General features: G+C 35.2%; 1 pseudogene; it reads left to right on the top strand.

The window, feature by feature from the left end:
- The first annotated feature begins 3,106 nt into the window (after nucleotides 1–3,106).
- Nucleotides 3,107–15,880, top strand: part of LOC138823111 (ferritin heavy chain pseudogene) — a 60,040-nt pseudogene continuing 47,266 nt past the window's right edge.

Here is a 15,880-nt window from a genome sequence, read left to right as displayed (position 1 = left end):
CACCGGCTTGCCAGGGCAGCTCCAGTGGAGGGTCGGTCTAAGGTGAAGTCACCTCTCCCGGAGAAGTGGTCTCGCTGGGTCTCTGCTGCCCTGGGTTTTTATGTTTTAGGCTGGCCCTTCATTTCTGGCTGTGTCTGATTACCAGGGTTACCTGGCTGACAGCTTTGCTTCTGGTCACATCTGGTTCTCAATGAAGGCGGGGCTGGCTTGCCTCTGGCTGAGTCTGGTTATTGAAGTGGGCTGGTTGCCTTGGTGATGGCTCTCCAGGCTCCTGGGTGTGTTCTTATCTAACCATTCCATAGTTCTTACATAACTTCTAACTCATAATTTTACAGCTTAACAATTCATATTATTTCAAGCACACATACATTCAATATATTTTTAGAAAACAGTTCAATATTCAATAACCTGTCCATATTCAATAACACACTATGTCAGTATTCAATACTGCATAATGTCAGTACATACTATGTCAGTATTCAATAACACACTATGTTAGTACATACTGTGTCAGTATTTAGTAACACACTATGTCAATATTCATAATATTCACTGCAGTGGGGTTTGGTGATGGTGGAAGAATGGCCTACTTTGATACTGAATTTTCTCATTTTGGTGATGCTATACTAGTAGGTATGCAATAGCCCTTCCACAAAAAGCATTCTAAAGCTCTGGACAAAACATAGTGAAAAAATCAGCTACTCAAAAAATCACTGGAGAGAAGCCTAGGGCAGGAGGAAACCTGAGAAGATTTACTACCAAAAGAAGAAATCCCACTGGGCCAATGGGATTTAAAGCATTTCCTTTGAGGACAAATGAGCTCACACAGCAGCCAAACAGAAAACCTCAGGCTTCTTGGTTAGAAGTATCTAGAAACTGAAGGAGGAGATATCTCAAAAGGCATTGAGCTCCAGAGTGGGCTCCTCACTTCTGATAAGATTCTCCTGGAAAAGCACAAGAACTAAAAATTACCCTGAAGTGCACATGCACTAGGAAGATGATAAAATGCTTAGAAGAAAACAACAGATTTCCAGCTGAAAAGACTGAGCAAGAGATTTCTACTGCTGCCTTATACAGGCAATTCAGACTTCAATTGGGAGTATAAGCTTTCCAGAGGCTTCAATATTAAATGCTGCTCCTGATGATGGCTTTATCGGCCTAGCTTTTAGAAAACAGGTCCTCTTCATATGCCTTCAGCAAGGCTTTCTAGTTTTCACATTTAGCTTTCGAATGGCTCTTTATTTCCCTTTTATGGATTTTTCTAGAACTTACTTGTCAAGTTCTTATTCTTATAGTGACTAATTAGCATTTCTCAAATGCCTGAAAATACCTTCCACCAACATCATTGTATCTTCTAACAACACTAGTTGCTACTGGTGAGTGTTCTAGCATTAGGATAGCCAGCTTTTGCCAGATATTCTCTGCTGCTACTAATTGGATCCTTATTGTAGCATGGCAGCTCTAAAATGCAATGTTATAGCTGCTGTCTCTGACTACTCAGCTACCAATGATTACTGTTTAGAAAGAGTTTTTCAGACAGAGATAAGAATTCAGGATGTTTGGGAAGGCCACTAGGTTCTAACCTGTGATGGAAAGGGGTAGACACTAAGTCTACTAAGCATAAGCAGTTGAATATCATGATCTGAATTATCAAAATTCTAGAACTGGTAAAGCTTTTCACAATTGGCCCCTAGAGGAAAATGATGGCCACATCTTACAGATTCGTATCAGTGTACTTGGGTTGCTCTGAGAAAGACTTGACCTTGTCTAATGTGGCTTCTAGCAACAACAGCAATCCCTATAGAAGCTGGTAGCTTAAAGATATTTGCTAACATCACTCTCAAATAGGTCAATTCCTTTTATTGTAGTGGATTTGGTGGTTTATCACTGTGTTCCTAGCAAGTTTCATCCATCATCTTGCCCAAAAACTTTATCAGCTTAAAAGTAAACGCTAATACTCTAAAGATCACAGAATAGCTAGACAGAAAAGTTCATACCTGTAGTCCATGCTACTTGAATGGTTGAAGCAAGAGAACTGAATATTTTCAGGCCTCCATGAGCAGTATAGCACAATTTTGTCTCCAAATATAATTCAGAAAGGAAATAATACGTAAGTAAATAAATTGGAGTAATATTGATTAAGACACATTGTATTCATAAACTGCTTTGTTGAATGGCAGCTCCTTCGTACAAGTATTTAAAGATAATTAAAAAAGAAAGGAAAAAATTTAAAAGTAATGAGTAAATAAATGTAAAACTTTGAAAAGAAGCCTGGCACCGGTAGCTCATGCCTGTAATCCTAGCTACTCAGGAGGCTGAGATCTGAGGATCACGGTTCAAAGCCAGCCCAGGCAGGAAAGTCCATGAGACTCTTATCTCCAATAAACCATCAGAAAACTGGAAGTGGTGCTGTGGCTCAAGTGGTAGAGCACTAGCCTTGAGCTGAAGAGCTGAGGGACAGTGCGCAGGCCCAGAGTTCAAGCCCTACAACTGACCAAAAAAAAAAAAAAAACCTTAAAAAAGAACACTGCCAGAATAAAAGGAGAAAAAAAGGGGCTGTTTTGTTTTTGTTTTTGTTTTTGTTTTAAATCTGGAAGTATCTAGCTTAGGATTCTTTATTAGGCCAATGTGGGCATCTCATTGCAGTTGCCATTATTGCCTCAATAACTTGCGCTGAAAACATTTTAATGTACATGGGAGGGACAGGTGGATGCGTCAGAGAAAGGAAACCCATTGTAAAATAGCCAAGACATGAGAGAACAGAGGTTTTTGGAAGCACTGAAATAAGTCCAGTCCGTATACAGTGTACATGGTGTAGGACTGAGAAGAGAGAACTAAAGCTGGAGAAGCAAGCTATACCAAAATCACAGAGAACTTTCTCTAGCTTCAATGCATAGTTGACTTTACTCAAGAGCAATGGAAAATAATGATAAGGTTTTAAGTAGCCAAGTGTCATGATCTGATTGTGCTTTGAAAGACCTATCTGGCTTCACCCAGGGCTTAACTTGAAGAGGTCAAGACAAAGACAAAGCAAGGCACAGGCAAAGATTTCTGCTGTTGTCCTGGTGATAGGGATACTGGAATAGAGGAGAGGTGATGGAGAAACATGAATAGGTCACAATCAAATGAAGTTAATCAAGTCAGAGATGAAGAGCTTGCCAATGGAATGGTTGGTTTCCTGGTGCCTGGCATGGGCAACAGGCTTGGGGCACCTCTTGAAATGCAGCCCAGAGAGGTGGGTGTGAAACCGGCCTGTGTTTCCAACTATGCTACTGCTTAGCTGAGTGAAGCTTTCTAAAAGCTTTGTATTAATGCAAAATACTTAGAGCAGGCCTGTCCATTGGAAGGTCTTCATCAATATGGCCATTTTCCTGCTTCTACCTCTTGGTTCCCTTTTATCACCATATCATCTTCAGTGTTTAGATCCCAGTGCAATAGCCTAACTGTCTCTCAGTTTCTTCTTGCCATGTGACCTGTGTTGTCATGCTTCAAACCCTGTCCAGGTCTTTATAATTTCCCCACAACATGCCAAATCCTATTGGAGGAAAAATTGCAATCTGGGGAAGCTTATTTGCATTTAATATGTATGTGTATATTAAAAATCCTGTGCCCTATGGTATATCAGGCTAATGTCCAATTGCCTAGTGGTCTGGTATCTAGAACTAATGACAAGGCTTCATCTTTTGTTTATCCTCACTACAAGTGGAATTACAAGTCTAATGAAATGATTTTTCCCTCCCTTTTTTTTTGGTTCTTTGCACTTCTCTCCTTCCAACCTTCTCTACTCTTCCATACCATCCTCCACAATTCAGAACTGATTCTAGTAGGTCCATTTCACCTACAGCTTCCTGATTGTAGATGTTTTCTCCTTCCTAATGTCTCAGGCACCCCAAAGACTAGGAATGGGATAAGACCTTTCCTTGATTCCCATAGATGCCCCTTCTCTTTGTCCTTTAAAACTGGGCCCATTACTGTCAATGTCATCTGGTTTTATGTCCTCTTACTGTTATTGTTTTCCCTGACATCTCCTAGTCACTTTTCCAAAGTTACTTATAATTTCAGGTTTTTTTTCAGGAGTTCCCTAACCCACCACATTTGCAGTGTTATTTCTCAGTCTCTAAAATAACTATGTGTATTGTGAGTATCATTGTTGCAATGGGTCATCCTTATTTCAGCATTTTGTTATTCCCCTTCCCTTCCTCAAATTAGATAAATGTATATACAACAAAATCAAATACAGTAACAACAAGCATTATAACAGGGGGAATAATAAACAAAAGAAAAAATATTCAGAGGGGGAAAGGAGTGGAGGAGGTGGAGAAGGGAAGGGAAGGGGTAGTAGAAGAAAAACAAAGGAGGGGGTAAGAATGACTGAAAAGAAATGTACTCATTACCTTAGTGATATAACTGTATAACCCTTCTGTATAACATCTTCACAATAAAATAAAACATAAAAAGAAAACTGACTATGGTCTCGCCATTCTTGACCTCATTACTGTTAAATTCATCATTCTCTCTTCTATGATATCCAGTCCGGGAATAAACATCAATGGCTACATTCTTCCAAATTCTTGGTTTAAAAGTCAATCATGATTCGTTCCTCCAACTCTGGCAGCAATGATTTTATACCACAGTGAGTTCTTGTGGCTACTGATATTTCACATTTTTGCTTCTTATAGCCCTTCTTCTCTTCTACCCTTCCTTCTTTACAGTTTAGAATCCACAGTGAGCACATCAATACTAATCTTCACCTATCTTGTGGCTGGGTGCTCTGTTTATCTCACAAAATGCCAGCCTCATCTGAAATCACAGCACCACTATGCCTCCACTCACTTTGATTTCTGACTAAATTTCTGAAACCAGAACCCATAACCACTAGACTGAATAAATTCATTTCCATACTCTCAGAAGATTATTGAACATATTTTCCTCCCCAAATTTCCCAATCACTGTCTCCTATTCAATAGCATTTGAAACATGAAGTTGATTTTAAAAACTTAAACTAGGTGAGGATTCTTTCAGATATTTTTAACTACTTCTACCAGAAATTATTACTGTACACAAGTATACTTGCTTATTACCTATCTCAGTGAAGTGAACTTACTGATATCATAGATATCCAATTTCATCTAAGCCCTGGTTTCTGTCTTCATGAGGCCTTACCAAAGAGTTTATTTCTGGAATTATAATCTTCTTTTCGGAAAATTTACCCAACTGCATACCTGAATCCACAAACAATTTCCTTGCTCAGGCCAAAGTCTAGATTCCTTTATTCTCTCCACCATCTATACCTAATTCATCAATAAATCCTACATCCCGTGGGAAAGATATCAAACTACATTCTGAATTTGACTGTATTTTGCGATTTTCAGCATCTTGGTCCTAATTTAAACACTCATTTTTCTTTCTTTTCTCTAGACCACTAGTTTTCTTGCAGTTCTTCCTGTCTTCACAATTGCCTTCCATGAGGAATTTGCCAAAATGTCCTCAGAATAATTATAAAAAGAAAATAGATCATGTCTTCCATTGCTAATAACTCCCCAATCACCTCTAGTTGATCTCTCACAATCTTTCTCTCTCTGTCTCTCTCCCCCCACTGCTTAATAATATTTCATAATTTCTTCTGCAAATGTAATATTGCTTATGATCAGCAAACCTCAGGTGATTTGCCAAATGAGGAATTAACTAATATTTGATGCTCTATTATTAGTACCTGTACTACGGAGATCTTGCATCCATGCTTGGAAAAAGCAAAAAGAGTTAAAACCAAGAGAATGTTGATAGAGGGAAAACCTCAATTTTCTTTTATTTTCTTTTTTAATGTTTTACTGTTTTTTTAATTTAATTTATTTTTAATTGTTATTGTAAAAGGTTCAGTTACATAAGTCAGATAAAGAGCACATTTCTTTGTAAACAATGTTACTTTGTTCCCTTCTAGTTTTTCCCTCCCATCCTCACCCACAAATTTATAGTTTATTTTTAACATAGTGTCTGGTGACTATCACTACTGCAGTTGTTAACCCTTTGTTCCTCCATTACTATGCCTCCCTTGCCCTCCAAAAGACAGATAAAGGAACAACAAACTAAAGGAAAAGAAAGCAAAAGCATCAACAAAGGAAAAAAAAAACAACAACAAAGCCACTTGTTTCTATTTCCTTGAGTTCATTTCAATAATTAATTTATATGATCAAATGCACATATCTATTTTGCCTTTGTGATCTTCTCTTAAGAATATCCTCTTTGGTCTCATTCTATGTGAATTACTAAAAGACCTTTATAATTTATCATGTCACTGTGTAATTTTTTCTTTTTCCATCCAATTTCCCATATTTAAGCAGAGATAGAAAGAGTGAATGAACTCCACCAAGGAAATTCAAGATGAACAGAAGTCTTAGAAATATTAAACATATATGTATATGTATATACATATGTAACTTGCTTTACTTTTATACTTACTCATATAGGTATGTTCTCACATCAATAAATCTTTCTGTAACCATAATATTTAACTGTTGAATAGTATTCTCTTTCCTATAGTAGACCATGATTAATTTAACCATTCTAATCATGTTTATCAATATTTATTCGAAAGCTTTATAAACACATTTATGGATCAGCCTTTTGCAATATTTCCTCACTGATTCCTTAGGAGGATGGACTACTAGTGTAAGGGAAAAGCTAAACAAGATAATATTTTTAATCCCATCAAGATATATTACCAAACAGCTTCTTGAGAAAATCTATGCAATTTATAGTCACAGACTGTAGAAGGAAAAGGACTGCAAAGTATTTTTCAACATTAATGAAATTTACTTTATTCTTGGCCCATTGATAGGCAAAAAGGTTATTCTCAATGTTTTCTTTACATCTTTGCATGCCACAGAGCCATTAATATTTTATATGTATGCATTATCTTTCCTGCATTTTGCATATTTGTGTTTTCTTTTCTCCTTTTGGTCTTAGTGATGTCCTCAGTTTTTGTGAGGTATTTTTTAATATATTAAAATACTGTATTAACTATTTACCAATGGTATTTTTTTCAAATATTTCACTTTACCTATAGATTTCAAAATAAATGTTTGACCTAAGGTCAGCAATATTAAATGATCTGAAGCCAAACGGTAAATCCAGAATACAATGCAAAAGTATCTTAGTACCTCCCTACCCAAGGCAGAATACACGAAAAATGGGCCCAATAGGAAAGCTGAAGTACAATGGGTCAAGAATTTGTCAGAATACAGGTCTACATGACACAAATGATCCAGAATTTCAGATGAAGAGAAAGTGGCATTCCACAAGATAAGCTCTTCTGAGTAGTAACTTGACTTTCTTTTCTTTCTCTCTTTTTCTCTCTCTCTTCCTTCTTTTTTTTTTTCTTTCTAAGGAAAACAAGATGGATCATGACTGAAAAACCAAATGCTCAGTATAAAGTAGAAGCTGATCTTTAGTGAGTCAAGCCAACTTTTATAACAAGATGTTTGTCTTACTAACATATAGACTTTAACCTCAGATGCTTTCTCTGAAAACATAAATGATAAAGAAATCTAAGAAATTTGTTTTTAAATCTACTTTCTGGAGAGAAGCCAAGGACAGGCAGATGTTATGCCAGATGAAAAGAAAATTGAATTCCAAGTTATCTCTGAAACCAGAGAACTGAGAAAGTATGCATTGAAGAACATTTTTGCCATGGTGAAAGAAGAGAGAGGGGAGAGGGAGAAAGGGGTATTGAGATAAAGTAGATAAAGTAAATAGAGTTCAGGAGGAGCTTCCCTAACTCTATTGCTATTGAGTACTTTGAAGTGAAAAAAATCTCAGGAAATGACAGGAGCAGGAAAATCACTCCACCTTCCTTGCCCTATTCCCCTGAGACAGGTCATCAAGCCAGGTAAAAATATTTGACATCCTGAAGCAGAACATAGAACCCTCTGTTTGGAGATTCTCTTCCTGTAGGTAGAGAAAAACAATGCCATGACTTCTGAAATCACAGAATGTCATGGAGAATTTGGACACCCTTGCTAAGATGGCCAGTTTACGGCTATTGTATCCATGTGTTCTGTCCGGTTGTGTTTTCCTGTGAGTGGCCACTCTTCATCAGTCTTAGCCTGAGAACAACATGCAAGTTTCTTTGATTTTCCTTTCCTAGTGAGGGCCTCCTGTCACATAAAATCTATGAGAAATAAGTTCTTGTGATCTTTCTCTTGTTAATCGACCCTCTGTTATAGTAATTCAGCCATGAGCTTAGGATAAATAAAGCATATTTCTCTCCTCTTACATTAGTAATAAAACAGCAGCAACAATACCAGAGGTTCATTGAGGGCTTCCTTTCTTTACACACAGAGTATGTATGTTAATAGCCAAAGAAAACTCTTCTATATGCAAACACGAGGAAAGAAGAGGCTCCGTTTGCCTTCCACAGACTTTGTAGTTGGCACAGGTACAAGTTTTCAGTAATATGGGCCAGCTGTGCATCCAGGACCTGTCATAGACTCAGGTACTGTGCCTAGGGAACAAGTCACTTTCAACTTCAGTTAAATGTCTAGGGAAGGGACCTCTTGAGAAAGTCATTAAAACCAAGCCATGCCACTAAATGTTTCACTTGAATTCAATCGGAAGTTTATTGTGTTTAACCTATTAACCAATTTCCTGAAAGATATTGTCACAACAGTGTCTCTCTTTTTCCAAGCTCACTTGTGCATATGGAGCCAATTGTCATTCAACAATGGGATATAAAAACAGCCTTCCTTATCTCCCTTTTCTTATTTATTCAGATTTCCCTCCGGCTTTTCAACATTACCCAGAAGAAGCTGCCTTGCTCTTACTAATTCTATTCTTTTAATATCATGAAAATTGGTTTTAGGATGCAATGCATGGAAATTTGTTTTTTTTTTAAGCAAAAAAAAAAAAAAAAGCTTATTCATTATCCCCAAATTGACTTAGTTCATGAAGGGATTTACTTTTATTCACTTGTTTGCATACTTCTCAAAAATCTCTATCTAAAAAATTCTTAAATCATGGCACTATTTAGAATTTCTGTTCTCCCTCACATTCCTTCTCCTACTCAGAATGTTCATAGTTCCTTTCCATTTCTCTTGTTGATGCCAATGTCTTCTTAACTCTCATCATAGACATTTTCACACTGAAATCACAGGATCACAGGAGGCACCCGGGCATCACTCATTCATTATTTTCTTTGTCTTCACAATAGTTAGAATCCCTGTTATAAACCAGAGGCAAAGAAAATCCAAAGACTCACCCATTCAATCACATTCTTGTAGTACAACATGATTTATTTCATATATATATGTATATGTAATTTATCAATTTCATCTAGGTTGCAAGTTTAGTGCTTATGATAACTCATGATACATTAAAAACATCTCAAGCTATAATTTTTTTAATTCTATGTTGCAGCTTCTATCTGTTCATCCTTGATTTTGTTCATTAGCACATTTTCTCTTGTTTACTTCTTGTCCAAACATGACAAGTTTTGACTGTTTCAGTAATCTTTTGGGATAACCAGCTTTGCATTTGTTAATCTTCTTTATATTTCATTACATTTATTTATTCTTTAAATCTTATCGCAGTTTATGTTCTCTCAGTTATTTTCTTGCCCTTTACTTCTTACTTCACTGGCTGAATTGGATTGAATGCTAAGTTAATTTATCTTCTACTTTCTTTATTAATAATTGTATTTATAGCTCTGCATATTCCTTGCTTTAGCTCTATCCCACAATTTCACTTTAACCATTTTTACTGTCACTAATTCCAAATAATTAATTTTCTGTAATAGTTCTCCTTTTTGTATCTGAAAATGTTTTAAATTATGTTTTCCTTTTCTATTTTTATTATTTTTAATGTGAAAATACTGTACAGAGGAGTTACAATTACATGGGCAAGATAATGAGTACATTTCTTATCAAGCATTGTAGCCTCCTCCTTTGTTTCCCCTCCCCCCTCAGCCCTCCCCCCCCACGAAAGTTGTAAAGTTCGTTTTCGACATAACGACTTGTACATCTCATTGTTGCAATGGGTCCACCTGTATCCCTATTTAAACGATTTGTTTTTTCCCTTCCCCTCCACAAATTATTCCGACATCAAATACAGTGAAAGCAGGGTTTATACTGTGGGGGAGGGACACTTTTTTTTTTTTTTCTTTCATGCGATTGTTTCTTTTCTTTTCTTATTTCTTTTTTTTTTTTTTTTTTTTTTTGTCGGTCTTGGGGCTTGAACACTGTCCCTTAGCTTTTCCGCTCAAGGAGAGCACTCTACTGCTTGAGCTACAACACCACTTCCGGTTTTCTAGTGGTTTATTGGAGACAAGAGTCTCAGGGACTTTCCTGCCTGGGCTGGCTTTGAACCGTGATCCTCCGATCTAGTAGCTAGGATTACAGGAGTGAGCCACCAGCGCCTGGCTTGATTTTATTTTCTTTAAGTGTTTGTACACAGGAGTTGCTATTTCAGCAAAGCAGTTTATGAAAACAATGCATCTTGATGATGTCCCCCCTTTCATCATTCTCCCACATTCTTCCCAGTCCCATTCCTCCCAATATTCTTAATTGTTAGTATATGCATAGAATTTTGTGCCTGCATTTGCCCCCTCCCTCTCTTCATTCCTCTGTCCCTCTCCTCTTGACATTATCCATTATCTTTTAAGTACCAATTTTCTGGTATTTATTTCATTGTACTGTGAGTTAGCATTTCTGAGGAATTTCATCATTTGCCTTCTTCCCTGAACCTGTCATATTTTAGTTAATATATTTGTGTACACATGCATAACATTTATAAATTCATTCTAGCTTCTACATATGAAAGAAAACATCTATCTTTTGTCTCCGTGGGCCTGACTTCACTTAATATGTAGTTTTTTTCCAGGTGTTTGAATTTCTTCACAAATGATGCAATATCTTTCTTTCTAATGTCTGAGTAAAATTCTATTTTGTATATATATCACATTGTCTTGATCCATTCATCCGTTGAGGAACATCTGGGTTATTTTCATAATTTAGCTATAGTGAACAGTACTGCAATGTACATGGTTATGCAGGTGCCTTTTTTGTGTGCTAGTTTGAAACCTTTTTAAAAAATGCTCAAAAGTGGAATTGCTGGATTATAGGGTACTTCTATTATTGGCACTTGGTGCTGGCACAAAAACAAGCTCAAGGATGAATGGAATAAAATCACAGACTCAGAAATAAGCCCAAGGACCTACGGCCAGCTAATATTTGATAAGGGACTAAAAACCTAGTCTGGAAGTAGGACACCTTCAATAGTGTTTGGATGTTTTCCACATTCAGAAAAGGGAAACTGGATTCCTGTCACTTTGCCCTAATATCAATTCCAGATGGATCAAAGACATCAGTGGAAGACTTGAAACCATAAAACCAACAGGAAGGAGTAGAGGAAACATCAGGACTCCTTGGCACAAGTAGAAACTTTCTGAGTAAAGATCCAGAAGTACAGCAAACTAAAGAAAGACTTGATACATGGGATTGCATGAAACTAAAAATCTTCTGCACAGCAAAGGGAATTGTTAACAAGTTAAAAAGACAGCATACACAATGGAAGAAGATTTTTGACAGCTAGACATCAGACAATGGCTTAGTGTTAGAATATACAGACAGCTTACAAAACCAAAGCCTCAAAGACTCAATATTACTTTTTTAATATATGAGCTATTTAGCAATTTGTTTAGATTTCAAACTGAAATTTTGTGGATTCCTTAAAATTTATTGAGCTTGCCTTGTGTCTTACTTAGTAAGGGATTTTTTTTTCTTTTGTCAGAGTCTGTGTATATTTAAGAAAATACTATATCGTATTTCTATTATAGGTTAATATTCTTTTAATCTTCAAAGTATTGCTTTTTCTACTTGCTTAATCTCTTTCCTGGAAGTTGTATTGGATTCTCAGCTACAGTTATCTATTTTTCTCAGCATTTGTACAAGTCAGTGTTTCTTTCATTTGGATGTTGTATTTGAATAAATATATATATATATATATATATATATATATGGTTTATTATACCTTATGTTAGCAAATAATGTTGTTTTGCCTTAATACTAGACAAATCCTATCAATATGGCCTTAGCTTTCTTTTTGTTGATTTTTGTTTATAATACTTTAAATTTTCCATTTTCAATTTTATTTATTTAATTATGTCTTTTGTGGGCCAGTTTTTGTTAGCTTTAGTTTAATTCAATCTTAGCTGTGGTTTTCATTAGTACATTAATCTCTTTAAAATTGCTACAATTATTCTATTATAGTACTATATTCATAATCATGATTATTACTTTAAACATATTTTATTATATTTGCATAGTTGTACAACATGGTTGCCAAGTAATTTATGAATACAGTGTGCCTTGATCAATATCAGTTCTTTCAACATTCTTACTCAACCCTCCCTACCCACCCTTTCCTTCACTTTTCTTAATTTTGTAGGATATGTATTGACTTTTTTGCCATTTAACAAAGCACTTTATGTATAAAATGCATCTTGATGTGTCATCACTTCAACATTTTCACTTCCTGTCAACTCACCCCTTTCCTTATTTTTGGTAATTTTGCAGTATATACAGTGAATTCTTGTCTTTTTCATTTACTTTTTCTTTTTTTTAATATGAAGAGAGACTTCATTTACAAAGACTGTTCCAATGAAGAAGAGAAATGAATACAATAGGGAGAATGCTCAAATCATAATAAAATTGGGCAGACAAAACCATTCATTTTTAGGAAGAGGTAGATATGCATGGGGAACTGAGATGAATACATAAGAGTGAAGGAAGAGTTGAAAAGAGAATATCTTCCATCAAGTTCAGCATTCTTAAGGGGGGGTCATTGTAGAGGAGTTGTCCCACATTATAATTCTAGCACAAGTAGAAAGTCTGCTACAGTCTAAGATCAGTAGGGAAGAACAAAAAGCTGAATAAGTTTAGGCAAACCAATGGGTCAGTATTTTCTCTAAATCCATTATTGGTGCAAGTAAGCATGCATCACTAATCATATTTAAGGCAAATAATTTGAACTTGAAAAGTTTGTTTTGGCCTTGTCAAAGGAAAAAGAACAATCCATTATTCTTATCTTAGGAATAAAGGAAAGGGTATGTCTCTGAAATAAGATTTCCTGGAAATGGAGCAGGGGACAAGAAGGCTGCTTAATCATCTATATTTTCAAAAAGTACAGAACTCAGGGAATATTATTATTTATTTTCCACTGGATATATGATTTTGAAGACTATATTTTATGCATGAGACTTTTCTTTAAGTTAAATCTTACTAATATACTTGAATTAGCTAGTGATTTATTTTGGAAGTCTATATACCAAAGTTTGTAAATCAAACATATTTTGAGAATGCCAATACAAATACTTCACAAATAGCAGAAAATTGGAAATAATACAAAGCCCATGAAGAAATTATAAAATTGCATAAAAAGGATGTTGTATAACAGTAAGATGAGTAATCCTTAGATATACATAACCCCATAAATACACATTTTAGATCCTCTTGAATGGTTATAAATGATTACCCAGAAATCAACACTGTTTTCATATATTCAAAAATAAACAAGATCCACTACCAAGTTGAGAAAAGGCCAAGTAGTTAAGAAACAGAGAAAAGCTTAATAACTTTCAAAATAGAAAGCACTAAGCCCAGAAGTGTTCACTGCTTCATTCAACTAAAAGCTTACAGAAAAAATTACCTTACAGAAAAAGAAAGGATATTTCCTAACTTTTCTATGAGACCAGAATCACCTAACAATAAAACAGAAAAAGATAGACTACAGATATATAACTTTCATAAACATAAATGTTAAAACCCATTAATAATATATTAACAAATAAAAACCAAACAATGGGTAATAAGACTGTATAATGCAGTAAAATGAGATTAGTTATATAGTATATATGTAATATGATTAGCTATAAAATGCAAAATACAATTAGTAGAACCCATCATATCAACAAACTGGATAGGAAAAATTATTTGGTTATATCAAATACTAGAAAACATTGGACATATCCAACCTGTATTTATGATTTAAAATGATCAGTAAGTTAAGGATAGAGTATTCAACATCTTAAAGAATATCTGCCTTAAAATTAGATCACCACAAATTTAAGATGAGAAATAAGAAACAGGACTCTCAGAGAAGAAACAGGTTTCTCCTCTCTCCACTGCTTACGACACTGAACTAAGAATGCTATCTAGAGCAATAAGACAAGAAAAGGAAATAGAAGATATAAGTTGAGAAGAAAGAAAGAAAATTCTGGAAATGCCATGATCATCCATGTTGAAAATTCAAAAGAGTCAACAAAAACGGCTTGAATAAACTGCTTGCGATTTACAAGCGTTACAGAATACAATTTTTTTTAATTTTATTTTTATTTTTTGTGAACATACTGTACAGAGGGGTTACAATTACATGGACAAGATAATGAGCACATTTCTGATCAAGCATTGCAGCCTCCTCCTTTGTTTACCCTTCCCATCCCTTCCCAGCCTCCCCCCTACCCAATTACCCCCCCCCCCACCAAAGTTGTAAAGTTCATTTTCGACATGACAACTTGTACTTCTCATTGTTGCAACGGGTCCACCTGTATCCTTAAACGACTTGTTTTTCCCCATCTCCTCCACAAATTATACCGATATCAAATATAGTGAAAGCAGGGGTTATACTGTGGGGAAGGGACATATAAAGCAACAAAGAAATAATCTTATAAATGCGTTAGAAACAAATGCATGAAAGAAAAAAACATTAAAACACATATCTAAGGGTTCATTTTCCTAACATCACATTATCTGACCTTTTCTGCTTGACTCATACATATACTAGATATTGCAAATAAGGGAAACCATGGGACCTATGTTTCTTTGGGCTGGGCTTACTTCACTTAATATAATTTTTTCCAAGCCTTTCCATTTCCTAATAAATGGGGCAATGTCATTCTTGCAGAATACAATTTTAACACAAAAGATGTCCAGCATTTTCCTACATACTAGCAATGAACAAGAGGAATTTAATTTTAAAAAATATGTTAAGTGAGACAAGGTCTTACTTGCTTAAAGATAATAAAATAATAATGAAGAAATTTTTAAAAATTATTTTTTTTAAAAATTAAAAAACAAAAAAGTAACAGGTTCTTTACTAATGGGATGAATTTTTCTAAATTATTCTTCAACTTGTCAAGAAATCAATTAATGCATACATTAATTATAATTTAAAATATTGCTTACTTTGCTAACAGAGACTCAATATTTATTTTCCATTATTTTTAAATTATGGAAGACATAACATACAGCCCATTATTCCTCTGGAGAATTCTCCAAGCTAGTAATTTGTTTATGTCCATCTTCCTCTCTATAAGATAATTTAGATGAGCTTAATCAGGTTCAAAAGCATAAAGTAGGTGGGAATTACAGGTAGAGAACTTAGCTGATTGTCCAAACAAATTTTCATATGCCTCTTAAGTCTTTGTCACCTACTATCTTGATGTATCTACTTTTCACAAAATGAAGTAAGATTTCTTACTTCCAACTGGTACTTCCTACTGGTGCTTGTAATCCTGTGAAATACTAAATAGTTGTGTTTTTTTAAATTATATTTAAGTCGTTGTACAACGCAGTTGCTATTTAATAAAGCAATTTATGAATCCAATGTATTTTGACTAGTGTCACCTTTTTCAACATTCTCACCCATCCCTTCTCCTCATTTTCTTTTTCTGTTTTTCAGTTCTCTCTCCTTCCTTCCTTTCTTTCTTCCTTCCTTCCTTCCTTCCTTCCTTCCTTCCTTCCTTCCTTCCTTCCTTCCTTCCTTCCTTTTCTTTCTTTCATACCAGTTCTGGGGCTTGACTGTCCCTGAGCTTCTTTTGTTGAAGTCTAGC

The sequence above is a fragment of the Dipodomys merriami genome, unplaced genomic scaffold (genome assembly GCF_024711535.1).
Source record: "Dipodomys merriami isolate MVZ:Mamm:240054 unplaced genomic scaffold, mDipMer1.0.p SCAF_12, whole genome shotgun sequence".
Taxonomy (NCBI): domain Eukaryota; kingdom Metazoa; phylum Chordata; class Mammalia; order Rodentia; family Heteromyidae; genus Dipodomys; species Dipodomys merriami.
Note: the sequence above shows the minus strand (reverse complement) of the source record. Positions and strands in the feature narration are given on the sequence as shown.